The 16,819-nt window shown below is 34.5% G+C and overlaps 1 long non-coding RNA gene across 1 annotated transcript; it reads left to right on the top strand.

Moving 5' to 3' along the window:
* The first annotated feature begins 672 nt into the window (after positions 1-672).
* On the top strand, positions 673-16,132 carry LOC111569315 (uncharacterized). The gene is made up of 5 exons (XR_008601018.1): positions 673-826; positions 2,284-2,338; positions 4,617-4,706; positions 10,993-11,047; positions 14,587-16,132. It is a non-coding gene; the product is annotated as an uncharacterized LOC111569315 (long non-coding RNA).
* Positions 16,133-16,819: the final 687 nt, after the last annotated feature.

Raw genomic sequence — 16,819 nt, 5'->3', positions numbered from 1 at the left:
TTATTTTTTATGTAAATGTCCCTAATTTAAATATTAAAGCTAAGACACCACTATGTACATTAATTTATTTGAAATTTAGCCTCACTAATTTAAATGTTAAGGTCACATAGGCACACAAGACCCTAATATATGTACAAATTCACCTGACTAATTTAAATATTAGTGTGTTATGTGATTAAAAAAGACAGCTTTGCTTCTTTGTAGTCATTATTTTTGTGTGTGTGTATAAAAATGTAATCTAACTTCATCCATTTAATTTGAAAAGGTGTATTATAGCAGTTGATGCTGCCACTAATATCTAAATTTTATTTTAACTGCTTCATATAAAACACTATAAACTACAACTATGCTGGGAAACAGGTGTGGAGTAGTGAAGAAGTGAATATGAAAAATACTATACCTAAGTTAGTGAAATTTACATGACTATTTATGGCGGTGAAATATCAGAGTCCTCCAAAATTATATATTATAGAGCGTGAAGAAAAATCTGTATTTATATATATTTCATTCAATATCACAGGTTAGTTGACAATCTTCTTAGTATATAATAAAACTATAGAAAAAACACAACTTTATACAAGTGATTTCCTGTTGATTTTCAGCTGCAGTACCACTGGCGGCCTGTGGTGGCAGCACCGAGCTGAACTAAACACTGCAGTCAGCCAGCGACGAAGAAAACCTGCGCCATCTTACATGTTTAGATGAGCAGTAAAGTTCAACATTTCTGTCGTTCAACAGTCAAAAAATAGAGTTTTTGTTAATTTACGTTTTAATTACTCCGCCGGGTTTCACCGTGGAAGGTACTAAAAGGATTATTCACCAGCCGGTAAGTTCGTATTTTCACTTTTCTCTCGTATTTTCATGTTTTTCTGAACATCCGAGGAAGTTTCTGTTGCAGGATTCTTCTCGTGAAAACTGTATTTTATGTCCTGTAGCTGGTTTAAAAGTAGTCTGGTGCTTTAACAGCATATATTTAATAACAAACAGCGGTATATGAAGACTGTGGAGGCTTTTAATCAAGCTAAGTTAGCCTATCGTAGGTTGTTTTAGCTCGTTTTGGCTGACAATAGCTTGTTTAACTTCTTATTTTAAGCTCGTTTTGGCTTCTATTAGCTTGTTTTAGCTTATGCTAGCTTATTTTTCCTTCTAGCTTGTTTTGGCTTCTATTTGCTTTTATTTTTTAGCTTATTTTTGTAGTTTGTATTGGCTTATTTCCTCTGACCTGAGCTCCTCTCAGTTCAGTGTAAAGCTATTTATCTACAGCATATTTAAAACAATAGACTACAAAACAAACTATTTTCGAATATAAAATATGATTTATTTTACACATTTACCAAACAAATTTAAATATTTCACATAAGCTCTGAGTAATTCTAATGTTATGTTCCAAATGCTACAGTATAATAGTACATGATATGTTAACACAAAGTCTTCACATAGTCCCATTGACTAACTCTCTACACCTTTCTTTTATTGAAACTAACATTAAAATGTTAAAAGAAGTAAATTCTTGCTGTCACATAGAAGCTATTCAAGCACAAAAGTTGATGTCACCACTTTGAAAGCAGTTCTAATAGCATTACTTTACAGATGTTTCCTTTTCCATTGTCCTGATAAGTGTGTTCAGTCAGTGTGGCCCTGCTTAACACTTGAGATAAGGCCCATGTTTTAGCTTGATATTGGGCCCTTAATTACAAAAGCATCTGCTTCATGTGGAAGGCGTCAAGTTCCCTCCAGACTGCAGCTTGTAAATAAACGTTATTAGTATTTTATTTCCCTTCTGCTCACAGAAATTAGCCCATTGTGGGTCTGGAATAATTAACCGAGGGAGCTGCAGAGTGATTGACTGTGAGGCAGCGAAATCAAATTCTGGCAAATTTTCATTTTACATCCACCGTGTTCATTTGTAGAAGCGCTGAACTCGAATCAGGTTATCTGCAACTACAGATATTGGATGCAACGAGTCTGAGCATTCAATACGATTTTCCCAATTTTTAATAACACCAAAGCTGTTAATAAGACGTTCATTTGAACCCGGGAGCTCCATGCATCTTTGGTTCTGGCAGGTTTTTTAGTGAGTTTTGAGGTGTTTGATTGAAAATTAAATGTTTTATACCACAAAATAAGTTCAGATTTTTTCAGCTGCTGTCTGAGGGAAGCTTCTCACACACATGCAGCAGCAGAGTTTCCTAAAATATTCCTGTTTTTTTTTTTATGTTAAGTTTTCAGAGCTGATTCTCTCCCAAAACACTCATGTACCATTCTGTTTTATTTCTCCTTTAGCAACAATAGAACAAAAGCTGCTCCTGTGTCTCCTGCTGTTATCACATGACTTGTGGTAAGTGTCTTTTTTTTTTGCATTTCTATCAAATTTGGAGGTATATTTGGCAATAATTGGTCATTATATTACTACTATTCTGACCCAAGATGTGAACAATGAAGCAAGTTTAACATAGCCAGGCTTTCCTCAGCATTAGCCGGCTCAGTAAAACCTAAAACTTTACTCAGAAGTAATGAATACCACACTAAGAGTTATTAACTTACTTTGTTAACCAGATTTTCTTCACCAAACTCACATAAAACAAGCAGTTTTGCGTGTTATTTGACTCTTATTTTACACAAAATGAACCCATGCTGAGCTGCTTACTTCAGTCAAGAAGTGCAGGTTTTTATAATGGAAAAGTTACTACAATTACAAGCACTAAAACTTCAAATAAAGTAAAAATATTTAAGTATATATGTAACTTTACACTTATTTTACCAATGCAGCCTCTCATCTCTAACCTGACGGCTGCACATTAGAGCACTTAAACTTTAAATTTCATTTAAAAATGATGCTCAATAAGTGAATTTAACTCTGACACTGTTCCATAAGGAAGCATATGTGGAGATCATATAAGTTTGTGGCTAAATAAACATTAAATTACTGTTATTGACTGAATATTCTCGGTTATAAATATGAGTAGACTAGTGCATTTTCTAATCTGGGTTCTATTTGCTGCAATGGTGGTTGGAAAAAACAAAACTTGGTAGCAATGAGTACCAACATATCGATGCGCTTTCTGCATCATCAGCTGAATGCCTGCAGGTTACCGTGGCAACGCAATGTCCACAGTGTGCAATACTGTAACTGCACGACTGAGCTGCATCGCAGGCTTGCCGATACATGTTCCCTCAGCTCAGAATCTCATAGCTGATTTAAATCCCAAACTCTGTGTAAAACCTCCTCCAGATCAGGTTAGATGTGCCCCATCAGTTACCATGGCGACCTAGCAGGTTAGAAAAGAAGGCCACCTTTTCTATAGTTTTTATGAAGAATTGACCTTGTATAATGACTTATTGTTGTTGCACAGCCTTGAGAACAGTTAGTCTGCATTTTCACTCCACGTACTGTACGAGGATGCAACAACAGTCTGTTTAATGTACAGTTTATTCTGCATTTGTAGCATTTCTTCTCTTCTGATTTTTTTACTTCTGTTTCTGTCTCTATCACAATACAAGATATTTTATGTCATTTATTTGAATATAGTTGTTTATCAGGCTTGTTTTTATCAGATTTTAATTAATTTTATCTCATCTGGTGTTGCCTCATTGTACACGTTTACCTTAGTTCCTCAGTTCCCTGGGTCCTTTATTGATAACTTGATTTTAGGGGGTTGTTTGTATTGTTTTATTACGTTTGTGTTGTATTTTATTTGTATGAGAAGTGCTATATGACAAAAGTCTGACTGACTGATTGAAATAAAAATCTTGAAGTAGGCAAATTTGAGATGAAAAAAGTGAATGAAAGCAGGCGGCAGCAGCAACAGATTCGGTGTTAAAAGTCAACAATTGATTAAAATGCCATCAGAAGTCAGTTTGTATGCACTCTGGAGTAGTTGCCCTCCAGTTTACCTGAATTCTCTTGTAAATCAGCACCAAATCAGTTTGTGTGTAAATCAGCTGAGCAAACTACTTAAATAGACTGAAACAGTTACAAAAAATAGTCAAATAAAGTAGAAAGAAACATAAAACAGCAGCTTTCATTGCTGATCTGTCGGGTATTTAGACTTTCAGGGCTGAAACGTCTGAACAGATGTTATTTTAGAACCTCACATCATTTATCAGCTGTTGTTGTATTGCGATTATATTACAAGAATGAATTAGTCTAGTTAGAATGTACGATAATTGTGATATATATTAAGCAGTTTATAATGACTAAGAAACATCATCAACAAAATATCTATCTGTCTATCTATCTGTCTATCTATCTGTCTATCTATCTATCTATCTATCTGTCTGTCTGTCTATCTATCTATCTATCTATCTATCTATCTATCTATCTATCTATCTATCTATCTATCTATCTATCTATCTATCTATCTATCTATCTATCTATCTATCTATCTATCTATCTATCTATCACGCAGTAAAATTAAAATCTCTCCAGTTCAACTAAAATTTATCCCTCACTAGCCCATTAATCTAGCTTTATAGTCCACCTCTGCAGGGGTTTTTGATCAGAACCATCATTATTTTAGACTGTTTTCTTCCACACACAAAACAAATCTGACAGAAACTACAGTTTTTTGGTCATGTTTTCTGTTTCTGATTTGTCTACATCTCCCTTTTTGCAGCCAGCTCTTCCTTCCCTGAGTTTCACAGAGGATGCGGCTTCTTGTTCTTCAGTCTTCAAGCCCAGAAGTACCAGAAATATATAATATAAGGTAAGCAAACGCAGCACAGAAAGCTCTCTGCAGTGGGGATGTAATGGGTTGTGACTTTGTTGAGTCCGGTAGAAGCTGCTCACATCAGTCATGGTCGTGTTTGTTTGTTTAATGTCGTTTTTTATCTGGAATCTGATTAAGTTTGCTGCTGATCAGCGCTGTGAGGATCTAATGTGGCTGAAGTTTCACTTGAAGTGTTTCACGTCTGCTTTGGTTTCTTTTAAGTGATGAAAGTGTTTGAATGTTGTCATGTCATGTAGCAAGTTTTAAAGGAAAGGATTTTACTCTTTCATAAGTTTAATCACTAAACTGTAAATATTAGTTGAAATATAAGAATTTCACTACCTTAACTGTATATATGGTATCATTAGCTGTATAAAAACATGAATAATTCAAGGTTTCTCCTCAAAAAATATGTGCAATATCATTATTTTCCACATCTAAAGGAATCTATCTGAATTTCCACATATGGAAGAATCTATACAAAATCAGTTTTCATGTATCTTTTAGTTTATTTTTATTTTCTATTAATGTTCCCAACACATCTACACTGTTCTGCTGCCGTAACACTACAACTGTCCCCACTGTGGGATAAATAAGGACTTATTTTATTTCATTTTGTCTTGTAAATCCACCGTGTAAAACTTTACTGATTGTCGAGCGCTTGACTGATAATGTTTTCAATATGAAGAGGCTAAATATTAGTTGAAATATTAGCATTTTGTGAGCATAACTGCAACTATTAGACCAGTTTTAATCCTGTGGTTGAATAATTCAAGTTATAAATCCACAACTTTAAATTTTGCTTATTGTCTAGCACTCGACTGATTTATGTTTTTAACATGAAGAGCAGAAATTAAAGTAAATATTAGTTGAAAATTAAGGATTTTGTGATCATAACTGCAAATATTCACCTGTTTTAAACCTGTTGTTGAAAGTTATAAATCCACAACTTTAAAATCTGACTTATTGTCTAGCATTACATTATGTTTTAACATAGAGAGCAGAAAGGAAGGTAAATATTTGTTGAAAATTAAGCATTTTGTGACAATAACTGCAAATATATACCTGTTTAACACCACAGAAACATGAATAAGTTAAGTTATAAATCCACATTGTTGAAATGTACTGTCTGTGTTTTCATATAGCAGAAAAGAAGGTTAATATTAGTTAAAATAAGCATTCTGTGACCATAACTGCAAATACAGACCTGGTTTAAAACTGTGGTGACAAACTGACCGTAAACTAACCTGTAACAAGAGAGAAACATGAATAAGTTAAGTTACAAATCCTTAACTTTACAACTTAATTATTGTCTAGCATCAGACTGATTATATCTTCAACATAAAGACTGGAAAGGCAGGTAAATATTAATTGCAAAATTAGTATTTTGTGATCCTAACTGCAAATATAGACCTGATTTAACAATGTGGTGACGTGTAACTGATGTAAACAAAATTTAAACACCCTAGAAACATGAATAAGTTCAGTTATATATCCTTAACGTTGCAATTTAATTATTGTCTAGCATTAGACTGATTATATTTTGAACTTAGTTTAAAATTTGGTGTTGTGTGACATTAACTGCAAAGTGACTGATGTAAACTAACCTTTAACACCACAGAAACATTATTAAGTGAAGTTATAAATCCATAAAGTTACAATTTAGTTATTGTCTCGCATCAAACTGAGTATATTTCCAACATATAGACGAGAAAAGCAGGTAAATACATATTGAAAAATAAGCAATTTGTGACCATAACTGCAATTCTAATTCTATTTTAATCCTGTGGTGACGTGTAACTGATGTAAACACTACTTTAACACCCCAGAAACATGAATAAGTTGAGGTATAAATCCTTAATGTTACAGTTTAATTATTGTCTAGCATCAGACTGATTATATTTTGAACTTATTAGTTGAAAAATAAGCATTTTGTTATAATAACTGCAAATATAGACCCATTTAAACCTGTGATGACAAGAAACTGACAGTCAACAAACCTATAACAAGAGAGAAACATTAAGAATTCAGCTTGTAAATCCATGATTAAATTTTGTAATTGTCTAGTATTAGATTGATTATATTTCCAACATAAAGACTGGAAAGACAGTTAAATATTCATTGAAAAATAACCGTTTTGTGACCATAACTGCCAATTTACTGATGTAAACTAACCTTTCACACCACAGAAACATTAATAAGTTACGTTGTAAATCCACATTGTTGAAATGGACTGACTGGGCGAGCAATAGACTGAATGAGTTTTCAACATAAAGACAAGAAATTCAGGTAATACTAGTTGAAATGTAAACATTTTGTGACCATAAATGCAAATATGGACCTGATTTTATCTTGTGGTGACACGTAAGTGATGTAAACAAACCTATAACAAGAGAGAAACATGAAGATTTTAAGTTATGAAGTCATTGAAATTATAATTTACACGTTGCCTAGCATTAGACTGATTATGTTGCCAATACAGAGACTGGAAAGGAATTTAAATATCAGTTGAATTCTATACATTTTATGCATAACTGCAAACATAGACCTGTTTTAATCCTGCGGGGACATTTAACTGATGTAAACAAACCTGAAGCAGCACAGAAACATGAATAATTTAAGCTCCTACTCTGTGCAATATCATTATTTTTCCTATCACTGCTTCTGTGCATAAACAATCTGTACGATACCGTTGTGTTTAAATCTATTGATATGTGCAATATCATTATTTTCAACATATGGAAGAATCTGTACAACATCAACAGTACTTCAGTGTATTTTTAGTTGATTTTTATTTTTCACGGATGTTTGCTGCTATAAAACTGCAAATCTCCTCACTGTGAGATTAATAACGTTTTAGCTGATCTTACATTAAAAATCCAGAAAATGTACATATTGTCCAGCATCAGACTGATTCATGTTTACAAAATAGAGACCAGAAAGGCAGGTAAATATTAGTTGATTTTGTTACCATAACAGCTAATACACACCTGTTTTAAATCTGTGGTTGAGTATTTCAAGTTAGAAATGATTAATGTTCCAACTTAATTAGTATCTAGGATAAAACTGATTTTGTTTATAAAGATGGGAAAACAAGGTAAATATTAGTTAAAATTTAAGCATTTTGTAATCATACTACCAAATATATGCCCATTTTGATCCTGTGGTCGAATAATTCAAGTTATAAATCAATAACATTAAAATTGCCTCATTGTCTAACATTAGATTGATTGTGTTTTTAATCTAAAGATCAGAAATTAAAGCTATTGAGACATGAAATACGTATTGATCAGAAAGTATCACCAGCTGACAATTTTCTCGTTCATTTGTGCTTAAAGATGAGACTTCTCATGATGTTTTTCAGTCCAAATTGTCTGATCTAGTTGTCCAGGACTGCATTTTCTGAATGACAGGATGGGAAGAAACAGTGAAAATGTCAGGCTTCTGTCTGCAAAAAGTGGTGAAAATAATCATTTTGTGACAATAACTGCAAATACAGACCCATTTTAATCCTGTGGTGACGTGTAGCTGATGTAAACAAAATTTTAACACCCCAGAAACATGAGCTATAAATCCCTAACATTACAGTTTAATTATTGTCTAGCATTAGACTGATTAAATGTTGAACATATTAGTTGAAAAATAAGCATTTTGTTATAATAACTGCAAATATAGACCTGTTTTAAAGCTGTTGTTGAATAATTCAAGTTATAAATCCACAATGTTAAAACATACTTATTGCCTAGCATTAGATTAATAATGTTTTTAATACAAAGAGCAGAAAAGAAGGTTGAAATATTGGTTGAAAGATAAGTATTTTCTGATAACTGGAAGTATAGACCTGTTTTGAAATTGTGGTGACAATAAATCCTTAACGTTACAATTTAGTTATTGTGTAGCATCTTTAAGCACAAACTGATTATGTTTCAAACATAAAGACTGGAAATATTAATTGAAAAATTTGCATTTTGTGACCATAACTGCAAATTTACTAACGTAAACAATCCTTTAACATCACAGAAACATTAATAAGTTAAGTTATAAATCCACATTGTTGAAATATACTGACTGGACTAGCATTAGACTGAATGTGTTTTCAATATAAAGAGCAAAGAAGAAGGTAAATATCAGTTGAAAAATGAGCATTTTGTGACATTAACTGCAAATATACATCTGTTTTAATCCTTTGCTAATGTAAAGAAACCTATAACAAGAGAGAAACATGAATAATTTACCTCATGAATTCACAACATTTAAATGTTCTGATTGTCTAGTATTAGATTTATTATGTTTTTAATAAAAAAGACCATAAAGACAGGTAAATATTTGTTTTAAAAATAGCATTTTGTGCCCATAACTGCAAATATAGACCCATTTCAGTCCTATGATTACATGTCACTGATGTAAAGAAACCCTTAACAACAGAAAAACATGCTAAAGCTTAAAATATACGTATTGTCTAGCATTGGATTGATTGTGTTTTCAATATAAAGACCAGAAATTTGGGTAAATATTAGTCAAAACAAGCATTTTAGGACTGTTTTTTGATCTAGTGGTTGAATAATTTAAATTATAAAATGCCAACTTTAAAACTGACTGTATAGCATTAAATTGATTGTGTTTTTAATATAAAGAACAGAAAGGCAGGTAAATATTTGTTGAAAATTAAGCATTTTTGTGACAATAACTGCAAATATAGACCTGTTTTATTTGTGTACTGACAAGAAACTGATGTAAACAACCCTGAATAATAGGGACACATTAATAATTAAAGCTATAAATCCTTAATATTACAATTTAGTTATTGTCTAGCATTAGACTAATTATATTTCAAACATAAAGACTGACAAGGCAGGTAAATCTTAATTGAAAAATAAGCATTTTGTGACCATAACTGCAAAATTACTGATGCAAACTAACCTTTAGCAGCACAGAAACATGAATAAGTGAAGTTATAAATCCACAATGTTTAAATGTACTAATTGCCTAGTATTAGATTGATTATGTTTTTAATATAAAGACCAGAAATCAGGTAAATATTAGTTGAAAAATAAACATTTTTTGTGACAATAACTGCAGATATAGACCTGTTTTGTGTGGTGACAAGAAACTGACAGTAAACAAACCGAAAACAAGAGAGAAACATGAATAAGTTACGTTATAAATCCTTAACGTTACAATTTAATTATTGAGACGGATTATATTTTAACATGAAGAATAGAAAAGCAGGTAAATATTAATTTAAAAGTGACCATAACTGCATCATAGTCTTGTGATTAGACGTCATTGATATAAAGAAACCCTTAACAATAGAGAAACATGAATAATTAAAGCTGTAATTCCATAGTGTTGAACTTTAACTGATGACTAGAAAAGCAGAGTTTTAAATCTTTCACCTCACTAATTCATCTGGAGCTGTTGGAATCTGCATTAGAATTTTACCACCGTGAAGTATCACAGGTCGGGATAAATTTAAGAAACGCCGTTATAGACGGTTAAAGCTGTTCTTCACGCGTCAGTTTCAAACCTCCTACTGCATCAGCTCCCTGTAGGTGGTCAGATTTCCAGCTTTTTATCAGCCTGCAGCAGCCACGGACCCAAACAGCTCCAGTATTTGGGCCAGCAGGAGGTCTGTCCCACATAGCCGTTGACCCAAAACATGGAGACCGGCACCAATTACAGCCGCCATATGCAAAGCACAGGTGGCTCCAACACAGCTGGAGCCTCACGTCGTAAAAGGATGAGTCTCCTGTCGTCCCAAAACAAGCAGCCGGATGATGACGATGCAGTGATTTCTAACTTGCTGTCAGGTGTTATTTTTTTGGTTGTATTTATTTTTGCGGCTGTTTCTGGCTCACCTCAGTCGCCTTCAGGTCGACGGCGGTTTAGAAGAAACGTGGGTTTGTTTTACACCAGGGGTCTCGTTTGTTAAAGTTTCCGATGCGTTCAGAGTTGTGCTTTGTAAAGTTTTCCGTGTCAGAATCCGCCTCTCAGTCTCCGTCTGACACATCAAAAGCAGAACTTTGGATTTAATCCTTTTTCTTTTTTATTATTTCTCAAGGTGTGAATGTTATAAACATCATATATACGGTATACACTGAGCAGTATATACACTATTCTATAACATATTTACAGGCCTGTGTGCTGTGAGAAATGGAGTTTTAACGAGCGGGATGTGATGCTGGTCAAGATCCACGACTTGGAGTGAAAATATAAAGCCTCTGCACATGGAAACTGTTCAGAATTAACCTCCATTAACACCGTTGTTTCTATTTATTCGCAGGAAGTGACCCCACCCGACTGACGAATCAAGATGAGACGCCAAAACCAGCTCTCAGGTACTCTCATCTGCCACAAAACCACACATTTCTGCGTAATTTTGACACTTTAAAGGGCCACTTCACTCAAATCGCAAAGAAAAACACACATTTAGTCATTCAGAGTTGAGATTTTCTAATCGTGTCCCAGTTAGTGTTAAAAAATAACTAAGAGATGCTGTTTTCTTTCCTCTTTCGACACACAGGTCATTAGTTTCACCAGTTAGTGTAAATAATTTAGATCAGCCACATGTGTTGCTGCCATTTTGGTCACACAAAGTTCAGTAATAGCCGAGTATGACCTTAGCTTTTTGTGGTTTTTACAGCATTTACGTTATAGATTTAACATATTTCCTTAAGGGTTAGGGATTGTTAATTTGCATAAAGTCCTTCCTCGGTAACTGACTTTAATTCAGAAAAAACGCCCTCCCAATGGACTGTTTGACCACCTGTCTTGTGGAAAAAAAAAAACCTGCAGGGCATCTGGACTAAAAGTAAAATAAACTGCTACTTTCCAGTCCAGTAGAAGGTCTTCCTAATTAATTAAAGAGGCAGATTAAAAGACAAGCAAAGTGGCATGCTGGAGGGGGATATTCCACAATCTGGCAGCCCAAAAGGTGGTCTTACTAGTGGTTTCTTACTCATCTGTAAAAAGCATCAGTAAGTGATATTTTTAGCCATTAATCCTTTATAAAACAGCTGACATTGTTCTCTACAGTACACAGTATACAGTATATAATAGATTAGGGCATTGAGAGCTTGTTCTAAATTCAGATTTTAAAGAAAATCATTACGAAATTTCAATTTTGATTCTGCTTATTTGTTCCTAAACTCATGCAAGTTTAAAATAAACATTTTCCTGCAAACACCTGCTGGATATCCATCTGTGCTATTAGTCATCAGAGTTGAGTTCATGTTCTAATAAATCAGTCCAGCATTATTCTCCGCTGACATACTCAGACGCTAATTTTAGCAAATGCTGCCAACAAAAACACTTGACTAGAACAGGATTCGAGCTAAACCCCAAAATATTCAAGAAACCATAAAAACAATTACTTTATCTAGCTTTCCGTTCCTTTTTGTACCACAAGACTCTGCTTTAAATGAACAACATGAACAAGGACATTTTGTTTCCCACAACAAACCGACTGTGAGTAATTAATATACTCTCCTGGGCACATTGCAACTGATGTAACCCTCCTGTTGTATTCACTTACGGGCACCAACAAATATTGTTCCTTTCTCTGAAAAAAATCCCAAAATTCTGCAAAAAAATTCCCCAAATTTGTAAAAATTTGCAAAATCTTCAGGAAGAAAAAGTTTTATTTTTTTAAAAAATGCCCAAATTTGGCAAGAAACAAAAATTTTAAAAATAAAAATTGTAAAATCCTAAAAATATCTAAAGTGATTCCATATTGATCTGTAAAACTTCAAATTTTTTCTTTAAGAACATTCAGAAAAAAATCAACCAAAATCCAGCAAAAATCACTGGATTTTGGTTGATTTTTTTCTGAATGTTCCTAAACATTTTTAACATTTCTTTTTTTCCACCAAAAAATGTTCAAAGATTTCCCAAAAATGTTGAAAATGTGGACATCAGAAGTTTCACTGTGAATTTTTTTTTTTTTTTTCACATTTTCAAACTTACAACAGGTCAATTTGACCCGCAGGACGACATGAGGATTAAGTAGAGCTTTTACCCCTTATAGCAACACTTTTGTGACAGGAACACCTACTAGTTTTTAACGTGATGGTTAAAAAACCCACTCATTTTATTATTTTATATAATTATGAAGTGATTGTTAATCTTGATAGACTGAGATGGGCAGTAGTGGACGGAGTACTGAGACCGTTTACTGTAGTATAAGTACTGATATCAAACTAAAAAAATGCCATTAAAAAGTTAGTAAAATTACCCAACGTCTTCTGTGAATGCAGTATATTTACCAATGTAGTGATCGGAGCTGATCAAGGCATTTTTTTTAACCGATCAATACCAGCACAAACCTAAATCCAATCCTTTGTTTAAGCTTATGTTTTTCTGACATTGAGTGTAGAGAATATACTTTATTTTCCGATTTTTGGCCTTGTGGACCCACGGCACACCAACCCTCTCCACATTACATTTGAGAAAGTACAACAACCGACGTAACAGCTCAGAGAATTGTCAAACATACATTACCTTGGAAAATAGTATCAGGTTAGAACTCAACAAAGTATTAAATGACTCAGATTGGTCTGGTGGCAAGAAAAACAAACTCAGTAGGGACATTTCTAATTATGTAATTTGGTTATTATTACTCATGAATGGTTAAGAAAAGGAACTGATGAGCAGAATCAAAATCAATGCCCAAACTAAAATGTAATGCATTAAATAGGTATGAATCAATATTTCTGGAGTAAGACTTGGTCAGACATTTAAATCTACAAAGGTTCTTGTAGTGATTATTAACAATATGTGCAGTTGTACTCCGCTCTGAAGGATCTTTTTATGTTTTGGTAGACTTTCAGTCTATTTTCTGAAAAACCTGCAGTGAATGGTTCTAAAGTGGAAACTAAAATTGGACTTCATGTTGTTACCAACTTTCTAAAAAAAAACAACAAAACTTATTACTTTATGCTTTAAACAAGTTAGCAAATGGTTCATGATGCATCTATTTACATACTGAAGCTGAAATGTGAATTTCCAGTTGCCTTGGAGCTTTTGTACTGAAAGTAACATTACTAGAACATAAAGGAAAATGTCATTTGCCTTTATTATATTTGGATGGCAGCAGTTATCTCAGAACAATCTGTTGAAACCCGGACAAAGAAAACCAAAAATATCTACATGACTAGGGAACACTGTAGGCAAACGGGAGAATATTTGTGATGTGAGTGAACTGGCCCTTTAGGACAGTAGTTGAGTTATTTAAGGTCCTTAAACACCTGCTAAAACACATTTCGGGTCTCGTCTCGGAACAACGGGGGCATCACTGAGGAGGAACGAACAGTTGTTTCCTTGCTGTAGAACTTGGCAGGCAGAATGGATCTCTTGTGCTGTTACGACAGTATCAGGAGTTTATAGTGTTTGCTTTCATTAGGTCCAACTCGGATGTGTCACTTTCATCAGTTCTGAATGCAGCTCGGAGCAACACATTTTCCCGGTGTTAAAATCGGCATATGTTGTGTCACTTAACAATGCAGAGTGAGACTAACTGAATTCCAGGGCAGTACCGAAGATTGCTGAATAACAATTTAACTCTTAAACACTTTCAGCAGACACATCCCCTCCACCAAGCAGAGCTGTGCTTTTAAAGTACATGTTAAAAATACTTCCATGTCCAACGTTGACCAAAGAGTCCCAGAAGGTGTCGCTAAATCCATCCAATCAGTCCTCATCCCGCTAGTTTCCCTGCATCGGCAAAGCATGATTGGTCACAAACTTGTCGATAGATATCCGTTTTCTCTGCGGCGAAGTCCACGTACATTTAAAAAATATAAACTTAGCTCCATCTCTTTGCTGCTTCACCAAAATCACGTGATTGTTGTTTTTTTAATTCTGTTTTTTTTTTGTACAGTTCCGAAGACGAACAGACCCGAAGTATTTGTCAGGTCCTCACACTTAAAGCTTAATGAATTCATGAAGAGTCCCCTTCCAAAGTGAGGTATCCACCATTTCCAAAAAGTGACATCTACTCATACCGAATGATTTCTAGCATTAAATTAAAAAATTACAGTGTGTTGAAGGTTATTAAGTAATGTAGGTCCTTGTTTGTCAATATAAAACACCTTTTACAGATCTTATTTTAGATCATTTTCAACTTAATTTCTCCTTTTATTGGTTCTTTGTTTTGGAAATGAACTCTTCATAGCTGCAACTCAAAACACAACAACAAACACCCAAAGAATTCCACTGTGATTTGACTCGATTATAACATGTGCTTCCATCTAACAGGTTTTTTTTTTCTAGGGTAACAAAATTGTCAATTAAAAACGGAAAAGGTGGCGTCAAAGTAAAGAGTGAAACCGAATGGGCGGAGTGCTGCATGTGGACGAACACACACATTCTGGCTTAAATCTTGTGTAACACTTCAATCACAGTTCATCTGAGAAATAAGTCTTAACATTTAATATTTTTCTTTTACATCAAGGAATGTTCAAGGACAGGAAAAAAAATCTTTTTTTGTGTTTTTTGTTTGGTTTTATATATATTTTTGAGAGTTTTTCCTGCACTGCATCCTCAGTGTCTTGTCTCTGTACACCTTCTGAACCAACTGGCCCTTCTCCGCTGTAGTTTGGACGTTATTTTTCGGATGAGCAAAGTCTGCATGTGGTGTGTATTATGTGTAAAAGTTTGGGCAGGCGTGAAGCAGGAAATGAGGTGTGTTCCTGTTTTTTTTCTCCCCCACTCCTGTGGTGCGACGGTGGCACCCTCTCTGCTGGTCCTCTTGAAGGGCATGGGCTGCAACAACACATCTGCTCTGAGTCATGATTCACAAAAAAGAGATTAAGTGTGATTGCTGTGACAGAGAGGGAGAGGGGAGTGGGGCAGGACAGAGTTGACCCTTTCCCTCGCCGTCATTTGACACACAGAAATGGCTGTTTTCTCTCTCGCGCCCCAAACCCTTCCCCCCAACCCTCCCGGCTTTTGTAGTTTTGTCCATGGAGGCCTGGTAAGCGAGGCCTCTTATGGGTCAGAGAGCAGCGCCAGCAACAGCCAGCCGAGGCCCAGCAGCAGGGAGAGGCGGACGGGCTTGGTTCCGCCGTCTGAAAGGCCCGGAGAGGGAAGAGTAGAGTCACTCTCGTCGCCCCACAATCTGTCGTTCTCGTTTACCTGAAAGAAAACGTGAGGAAAAGTGCATATTCAGACTCCAATAGAGTAACTTTTTATTGATCAGTTGATGCTTTTGGTGTAGCTTCATGCTACAGTATGAATAATGGTCATATTGCCATATCGAACTCAGAAAAACATGGCAATTTTTAGTAGATATAGCAGCTACTTAGAGACTGGTGATGGCTCGGGATATGTGCAGAATTTAGCACTGTATTGTTATGACTGCCTCATCGAAGTCAGAGAAAGACGCAAGGCTTTTTTTTTTTCTTTTTTAACATATGGCACGTTTTTACAACATGTTTGAAAAATCGCAGTTTTTTTCGACATAGTATAGTAAGGCGTTTTTTTTGCGCCAAAATTCATGATGATTTTTTTTTCAAAGAAAACCTTTCTGGAGCTGTTTTTCACGCCCTCCTTTACATTATTTCATCATATGGCACGTTTTTACAACATGTTTGAAAAATCGCATTTTTTTTCGACATAGTATAGTAAGGCGTTTTTTTTGCGCCAAAATTCATGATGATTTTTTTTTTCAAAGAAAACCTTTCTGGAGTGTTTTTCACGCCCTCCTTTACATTATTTCTTCATATGGCACGTTTTTACAACATGTTTGAAAAATCGCCTTTTTTTTCGACATAGTATAGTAAGGCGTTTTTTTTTGCGCCAAAATTCATGATGATTTTTTTTTCAAAGAAAACCTTTCTGGAGTGTTTTTCACGCCCTCCTTTACATTATTTCATCATATGGCACGTTTTTACAACATGTTTGAAAAATCGCCTTTTTTTTCGACATAGTATAGTAAGGCGTTTTTTTTGCGCCAAAATTCATGATGATTTTTTTTTCAAAGAAAACCTTTCTGGAGTGTTTTTCACGCCCTCCTTTACATTATTTCTTCATATGGCACGTTTTTACAACATGTTTGAAAAATCGCCTTTTTTTTCGACATAGTATAGTAAGGCGTTTTTTTTGCGCCAAAA

Source organism: Amphiprion ocellaris, unplaced genomic scaffold (assembly GCF_022539595.1).
Source record: "Amphiprion ocellaris isolate individual 3 ecotype Okinawa unplaced genomic scaffold, ASM2253959v1 Aocel_unscaffolded281, whole genome shotgun sequence".
Lineage (NCBI taxonomy): Eukaryota > Metazoa > Chordata > Actinopteri > Pomacentridae > Amphiprion > Amphiprion ocellaris.
This window is presented reverse-complemented; position numbering and strand designations above follow the sequence as displayed.